General features: G+C 44.8%; 1 protein-coding gene and 1 pseudogene across 1 annotated transcript in view; one reads left to right on the top strand and one right to left on the bottom strand.

Annotated features, from left to right (window-relative positions):
• Positions 1 to 8,721, top strand: part of TTLL5 (tubulin tyrosine ligase-like family, member 5) — a 344,374-nt gene that overhangs the window by 217,304 nt on the left and 118,349 nt on the right. The gene's annotated exons all lie outside the window — the stretch shown is intronic.
• Positions 7,194 to 8,721, bottom strand: part of LOC102855174 — a 14,710-nt pseudogene continuing 13,182 nt past the window's right edge.

Here is an 8,721-nt window from a genome sequence, read left to right as displayed (position 1 = left end):
TAGTACCACGACCCCTTCTAAACCCAGCCTGGACTTCTGGTAGTTCTCTGTTGATGTGCTGTTCCAGTCGTTTTTGGATAATCTTCAGCAAAATCTTGCTTGCATGTGAAATCAGTGAGATTGTTCTGTACTTTCAACATTCTGTTTCTACATGTAGAAGTCCAGTTTTGCCAGCACCATTTGTTCAAGAAGTTGTCATTTCCCCATTTGATAGGTTATATTTCCTTGTCCAATATCAGTTGACTATAAAATAGATGGGTCCACTTCTCAGTCCTCAATTCTCTTTCATTGGTCTATGTGCCTGCCATTGTACCAGTAGCATGCTGTTTGGTTACTACTGCTGTGTAGTAGGTTTTGAGGTCAGGGAGTGCTATGCCTCCCATTTTCTTTTTGTTTTTCAGAAGTGCTTTGCTTATTTAGAGTCTCTTTCCTCTCCAAATAAATGTGACAATTTTCCTTTCAATCTCCTTGAAAAAGGAACTTGGTATCTGTATTGTTATTGCATTGAACATGTAGGTTACTTTAGGTAAGATTGTAATATTCATGATATTAAGTCTTCCTATCAATAAACATTTTACTGTGTGGATCATAACAAACTGTGGCTGACTCTGGGAAGAATGGGAATCCCAGAACATTTGCTCGTTCTAATGTGAAACGTATACTTGGACCAAGAGGCATTCATCAGAACAGAGCCGGGAAACACTGCATGGTTCGAAACTGGGAAAGGTGTATGCCAGGGATGTGTCCTATCTCCATACCTTTTTAACCTGTATGCAGAACAGATTATCCGAGAGGCTGGGATCTGTGAGGAGAAGTGTGGCGTCAGGATTGGTGGAAGATCTATTAACAATCTGTGTTATGCATATGACACAACCTTGCTTGCTGAAATTGAGGAGGACCTGAAATGCTTGCTGCAGAGGGTCAAGGACTGCAGCCTTCAGTATGGATTGAGGCTCAATGTCAAGAAGACAAAGATTCTCGCCACTGGACCAGTTGGCAGCATCAGGATGGATGGTGACGAGATTGAGATTGTTCACGGCTTTAGTCTGCTTGGCTCCACAATCAACACTCTTGGCACCAGTAGCCAGGAAATTAAAAAACATATTGTGATGGGAAAGTCTACTGTTAGGAACCTCTCCAGGTTATTGAAAAGCAATGGTCTGGAGACTAAGGTACATCTGATACAGGCTATAGTCTTTGCAATCATTTGTTATGCATCAGAGAGTTGGGTAATGACAAGGGAGGATAGAAGGAGAATTGATGCCTTTGAGCTATGATACTGGAGAAGAGTATTGAATGTACCATGGACTGCCAAGAAAGCAGACAGATTCATCCTGGAGAGGGATAAACCAGGCTGCTCCTTGGAGGCAAGGATTCTGAGGCTCTGTCTAACATACTTTGGACATGTTGTAAGGCGAGACAGGTCCTTGGAGAGGGACATAATGCTTGGGAGTGTGGAAGGATGGCGCAGGAGGGGAAGACCCTCTATGAGGTGGATTGATTCAGTGACTGTAATAATCGGGATGGGTGTGTCAGAGGCAGTGCACTTGGCACAGGATAGAGCAGGCTTTAGGGCTGTTGTGCATAGGGTCACTATGAGTCACAAGCGACTCGACTGCACATAATAACAATAACAACATCAATAAACGGAAAAGTTTTCTATTTATTTAGGTCTTTTATTGTGTGTCACAAAAATGATCTATAGTTTTCTTTGTATAGGTCTTTTGTGTCTCTAGTTAGATTTACTCCCAAGTATCTCAATTTGCAGTTGGCAGTTGTAAATATTATTCTTGCGTTGTTTCCTTTTCTGAGTTCTCTTTGTTGCTGTAGAGGAATTCCACTGATTTTTGGATATTGATCCTGTATACTGTAACTGTACTAAATTAAGGTAGTACCTCTAACAGGTTTTTTTTGTTGTTTTTTGTTGTTGTTCAGTCCTCAGGATCATCTGTGTTCACTATTATATCATCTGCATATAGCAATAATTTAACCATCTCTTTGCTGATATGGATACCTTTTATTTCCTTCTCTTGTCTTACTGCCTTAGGAAGGATTTCCAGTACAATATTTGATAGAAGTAGTGACAGTGGGCATTTTTGTCTGGTTCCTCTTCACAAAAAAATGCTTTTAGTCTTTCTCCATTGAGAATGATAAGACTTCCCTCCAAAAAAAAGTCCTGGACCAGATGGCTTAATTCTACCAAACATTTAGAGAAGATTTATCACCAATCCTACTTAAGTTATTAAAAAAAAAAAAGAACACTCCCAGAGACATTCTATGAAGGAATCATTACCCTAATACCAAAACCAGGCAAAGATATTACCAAAAAATAAAACTACAGAGCAGTATCTCTCATGAACATAGACACAAAAATCTTTACCAAATTCCTAAGCACATAAAAAAAAAAACTTCATCATGATCACGTGGGATTCATAACAGGTATACAAGGATGCTTCAGCGTAAAAGCAATTAATGTAGTTCACCACATTAACAAAGCAAATTAACAAGAACAGTATGATCCTAGCAATTAATTGGTGCAGAAAAGGCATTTGACAAAATCCAACACCCCTTCCTGATTATGACACTCAGCAAAATTGGAATAGAAGGGTATTTCCTTAACATAGTGAAAAGTATATATGCAAACCAAGGGGCAGAGCTGCCATAATGGCTGGCAGGTACAATAATTCAGGAACACCATTTAAGCAGCCAAGTGATTTATATAGTTTATAATGAAAACAAGGAACCCTGGTGGCACAATTCCGACTCCATTGCCGTTAACTGAAACATTGGCAGTTCAAACCCACCAACCACTCCATGAGAGAAAGATGGAACTGTCTGCTTTCATGACAGCTTCAGACTTGGAAACCTTCTGGCAGTTCTGCTCTGCCCCATAGGGCCACTGTTGGAATAAATTGTGGCAATGGGCTTGGCTTGGTTTTAATTACAATGAAATGAGAACCTCTTGCCACCTATTTTCACCACTAACTAAAAATCAAACCAAACCACTGTCAAATCAGTTCTGACTCACAGCAACCCCGTGTGTGTCAGACTAGCACACAAGGTTCATTTGTATAATTTTCCATGTTATTTTTTTGTCACTTTTCTCTATTCACTTTCTTAATATACTTCCATGACTTTATCTGCTCATTTAAACTTACTTGGATATCCTGAATCGCTATGTAATTGTCAAAAGTAGAAATGTGCACCATGTCTATTCCTTACCCAGTGTTTCATTGATGTGACATTTCACATTTATATCAATAGTAAAAATTTCAGGTAAGGAACTATGTTTTGAGTAAGAACATGTCTCCCCTCAAGAGCATGTCCAAGCCTCAAGTCCTTGAACCTTCGCACCCCACCCCACTCTTCAGTCTTGTATACAAATAAGACCTAAGGAGAAGGCCAGGCTCTTATGTCTTGAGCTGTTAACTTACCCACATGCTCTGCTGAATGCTGGCCAGACCTGGCAGCCAGTGGCTGTCCCGGCGTACCATTGTAGCGACAGCTTTGGGCTGTAAGTCCTCAGGATGGTGGAAGAGAGACATAGCCTGAAGTTGTTCAGTGGTCACCTCTTTGCAGACTGAAACCTACTGTTTGTGTCCATGGGGACACTGTGATCAGCAGGTAACTGTTCCAGGTGGGTGGGTGTCTCTTTGGTGAGCAAAGTGTTGAAGTCATTGTGCACGACAAGCATCCTGCAGAGAGCAGCCGCACAGGAGAACGTAGTGCCCTGGGCTCACCTCCAAAATGACTCTAGGAGGTGGAGAAGCATTTGGTAGCTGAAGTTTTGTGTAGATAACTTGGTCTTCTGAACCTAATCAGATAAGTAAGTGAATAATGAGCGTATTTATTTAACATGCCTCATGTAAATAAAAAGCCTCACAACTGCGCTAGTTGGCGACTTCATAACAAATGGAATGACACATCATTTTACTTAGATTCACAATCACCGCTCATAAGGCACGAGTCAAGAAACCAAACAACATACTGCCTTCGGAAAACTGCAGTGAACATATCTAAAGTACTAAGATGTCACTTTAAAGACGTAGATGCGCTTGCCCAAGCCTTGGGGTTTTCATTTGCACGTTTGCGTGTGAAAGTTGAGCAGTGCGTGAGGAAGATGGAAGACTTGTTGTCTTTGAATTGTTGTGTTGGCAAAGAATGTTGACTATCCTGTGACTGCCGAAAGAACACACACGTCTGTCTTAGGAGGAGTGCAGCCAAGCGTGCTCCTTAGAAGCAACATGGGTGAGCCTTTGTCTCACGTACTTTGGGCACTTTATCCACAGGGGCCAGTCCTTGGAGGAAGGACATCATGCTTGACACAGTGGAGAGTCAGCGCGGAAGAAGACAACACGAAATGAGCTGGACTGGCACAGTGGCTGTTAACAGAGGGCTCGAACAGAGCAGTGATTGTGAGGAAGTTGTAGGACTGGGCAAGGTTCCAGTGAGTCAGTCAACTCAGCAGCACCCAGCAACAGCAAAGGTGCATCTCATGTGTTGTTGCATACCATCAAGTCAGAGCCAACTCATAGCAGACCCACCAGCGGACTTTCAGAGGCAGTAAAGCACATGCAAGGAGAGTGCCCATCCTTCTCTCACAGAGCAGCTAGTGGATTTCAGCTGTGACCCTTTGATATTGCAGTGCAGGCTCTTACCACTAGGCCACCACACCAACGCTATCTGCAGTGCACACCTTGTACATACATCTCCGTGGACATCTGCAATTTTTCCATAGGACACATTTGTAAAAGTAGAGTGTATTAGGTCGAATGACATATACACTTTTGGTTTTCATAAAGATAAACCAGAGTGGCCTGTGAAAAGATTTGATCCACATATCCTCCAACCTTGAGCCTCTCTCCCCCCCGTACCACTGTTCATATTCTATCCAGTGGACTTTTCTGTCCATTCCTCTGAACAAACTATTACTTGTCCAAGTTCAGATGTCACCCTTTCATAAAATGATCGCAGGAGAGAGATGCAGTTTACCACCTCTGAAAACCCACTGGAGGGTCAGCTAGGAATTGGTTCTGACTTACTGGCCCACAACAGCAGCAGCCTGTACTGATGCAAGACATAGGGATTCAGCCCATCTTAACATTTGTTTCTTTCAAGATAACAGTCCCCTTTGGGACTGATAAATGAGGTTCGAGAGCAGGAGAGCAACAGGTTTGTGTGGGCTCTTCTCCTGGTGTTAGTTGTGACTGGAGGGAATCCCTGCATCCAGATTTTCTAGAACTTCCTAGTGCTGTGTAGGTGGATTGCCTCTCAGTTCTGTTTTGATTCATTTCACCCAACGAGCCTGATCCTCCCCCCCACCCTAAGTACGGAATAACCAGAAAAGTCACAGAACCCGGCAAAAGGAGTGAAGGAAGCTTAAGGAAAATATTAAAATGAAAAAGAAGTGTTTGATGTACTTTTAATATAAAATGTGGAAAAAAATAGAAAAAGGGTGGGGGCTGGGGAACGGAGGGAGGAGGGAGATTATCCACAGTAATGGGAACCAAATGTTGGCCGGGGGGCAGCCGCGTGCTCACTCTTCCTGCAAACCCAGCAGCTTTTCAAAGTGATAACGGAGGAGCGCCCACCGCCGAGGACACACCTCAACCCTTCTGCACCTGATGGCTCCTTCCAGTTGTTCAAGAGTGGTATTCTCTTTGAAGGAATCCTGGTGCGTGGAGAATTCATGTGGCCTTCACGTGGCCATGGCCAAAAACACCAAACCGAAACACAAAAATGGATGGTGGAGACAAAGAGCAGAGCAGCGAGGAAGCATCTGCTCACTGACACCGCCCATGTGCCTGACCTCTTCAGAGGAAGGCTGGAAAACCGGGCATTGAGCCTCTTGCCTGACCAGCAGCACTCCAGGTTTGAGGCATCTTCTCCCCTTGCTGAATAAAGCAAACATAAGAGTAGCAGATCTGTAGCACCCCATGTGACAGATGGCGATCTCTGTTCATCAGTAGAGTCCGACTACATGGCAGTCATCTACTGTGACGTCTTCCCAGATGCCTTTGAGCATTTGTTTCTTTTGTAGCCTGCTCTGTTTTCAGTGTGTGTGTGTGTGTGTTAGAGGTTTTTAAAAATGTTTTTCTCTTCTGGTTTTGGTTCTGTTGGTTTTTGGTGTCTTTTTTTCTTTCCTTTCCGGAAGTCCACTCCTAACACTGCTAGATTGATTTGCAATTCAATCAATCTAGAAGCCCTCCCTGACACTGAGTCCAGGTCATTGAAGCCTGGCCTCAACTTCTTGGCCTAATCCTCCAAGGATGAGGAACAGAGCAGCCATAATAGGAATCTGGTTCTTCACTTTCATCTAAATTTCAACTTTGCTCAGGTTCTTTTAAATGTTTATCTCGCACAGGAAAGAAAAGTGATCCAACTCTTTGAGTCACATATGTACGATTTCTGAGGAGCAGCCTTACAGTAATGGGCAGTGGATGCCCTGGGCTGGGAGCAGGGCGCAGCAGGTACATTCAGGCTCTGCCGTGACATGGGCTCAGCCTCCGATGGCTCCTCTGTAACATGAGGACCCCTTTAGAATCTGCCTTCTAGAATGTTAAGAGGTGTGTGTGAAATGAAAAACATGAGCACTGTGCCTGGCATGCACTCTTTTCCTTCATCTTCATTCTCATGCCTCTAGCTAAAATTGAAGTACCACTTTTTGAAATGCTTTTAAAGCCATCTTTGAATGAGTTTATAGTTTTACATTTAAGACTGTAATCCATCTTGAGTTCACTTTTATATGAATGTCAGGTTTATATCAAGCCTCATTTTCTTGCCTGTGGGCATGTGGCTGTTCACCCCCTTTTGTAAGAAAGGCTGTCCTTTCATTATTATGTTGGTTTTGTAGCTTGGTCAGAAATCAGGTGAGCGTAGTTGTATGAGTTTTGGAGTGCTTTTGGTATTCCTAAAACAAACTTCTGTCACAATGATAGCTAGAAATATCTATTTCTAGATTTTTTAAGTAAATTTCTGTGTATTCACGCCTAATCTTGAAAAGTTGTGTAAACAGTTTTGTTCTCCCTTCCCCCATCATATGCACAATTTTTTTTGGTCAAGTCCAAACGTAATTTGAAGTGAGGTAGGTAGTTTCTCTGCCACTCCGCCTTGCGGTGGCCTTGAGCTCGGACCCTGGAAGCACCATCCCCCGCGTCGAGTGCCAAGTGTGAGCACCACTCCCGCCCAGCCTCTCAGTTGGCGATTTTCTCAGTCTCATCCAAGTCGTCTGTGTCCAGTCTTTCTATCTTCTTATTAAAGTGCTCCTGGATCCTGCTGCGGATGTTCATGCTGTGCTTGCTGTCCACCATGTTCACGGCCAGGTCCCTCTTGCCAAAGCGGCCGGTGCGCCCAATCCGGTGCAGGTAGGTCTCGTTGTCCAGGTTCCCGTCCTTGTCCACGGGCAGGTCAAAGTTGATGACAACAGATACTTGTTCCACATCGACACCGCGGACACACACATTGGTGGTGACCAGAACCTTCTCCTTGCCCTCCCGGAAGCGCTCAATCACCGCTGCTCTCTGCTCCGCCACCATCTCGCCACTCAGCAGAGCCACCTGGTGGCCTTCTCTCGAGAGCTCGGCTGCCAACCAACTAGCTGTCTTGCGGGTGTGGCAGAAGATCATGGCCTGGGCGATGGTGATGGCCCCGTACGGGTTACACAGGGCCTGGAACTTCTCATCTCTGTTGTTGCACAGGACGTAATACTGCTTGATGGTGTCCAGCGTCTCCTCCTCACGCTTCAGTTTGATGATGTTCAGCTCCGGGACCACTTTCTGGGCAAAATTCCACACGGAGTCTTCAAAGGTGGCAGAGAAAAGCAGCATCTGGCAGTTTCTGGGCAGCATCCTCTGGATGCGGATGCTCTGGTCTTGGTGACCTTGGGTCGCTATCATCTCGTCAGCCTCATCCAAGACAAACACCTTGATCTTCTTGGGGTCGATGAACCTGAGCTTGGCGCACCAGTCCAGGATGGTCCCCGGGGTGCCGATGACAATCTGCTCACTGATCTTCTGACCTCGTTCCAATTTATTGCCTCGAACAGTGTAAGCCAGTTTCAGTTCAGGGTAAAACTTGCCCATCTGCTCAATCACTTTTCCTGTTTGAAGGGCGAGCTCGTAGGTGGGGGAGAGGCATAGACACCGAGGGTACCTGTTTGTGGGTTCCACGTGGCTGAGCATGGCCAACACAAAGGCAGCAGTTTTGCCAGTACCCGACTGAGACTGTGCGATCAGGTTCTGCGGGGGTTCAGCCAGCATCAAACGCAGTGCGTTCTCCTGTGTCTTGGAGGGACGGTTTAGCCCAAGGCATAGACTCCCTGCAGAAGCTGTGGTTTCAGTCGGAGCTCTTCGAAAGACTTCAGCGAGTAGAGGTGGGAGTTGGGGTCCCGCTGCAGGACTTCCACTTGGTTTGTGTTGTCCACGAGGTTGCTCCCGATCAGCTTGTTGAGTAAGGACTGGGCGCCTCTGTCCTCTTTCTCTTCTTCCTCTGTGTTCTCTGCATTAGCATTTGTCTTGACAACAGCTCCGTTGGCATCTGGTTTGACTTTCTCTTCTTTAAGATGTAAATTGCTTTGTTTACAATAGCAAGGAGTTGGAAACAACCTAAATGCCCATCAACAAACAAATGGGTAGAGAAGCTGTGGTATATTCGCACAATGGAATACTATGCTGCGTTGAAAAACAAGGAACTCATGCAATATTATTCAAACATTATGCTGAG

Source organism: Elephantulus edwardii, unplaced genomic scaffold, assembly GCF_000299155.1.
Source record: "Elephantulus edwardii isolate Elephantulus edwardi_28Jun2011 unplaced genomic scaffold, EleEdw1.0 scaffold00037, whole genome shotgun sequence".
Taxonomy (NCBI): Eukaryota; Metazoa; Chordata; class Mammalia; order Macroscelidea; family Macroscelididae; genus Elephantulus; species Elephantulus edwardii.
The sequence above is the reverse complement of the archived record's forward strand: the minus strand, read 5'-3'. Positions and strand labels throughout refer to the sequence as shown.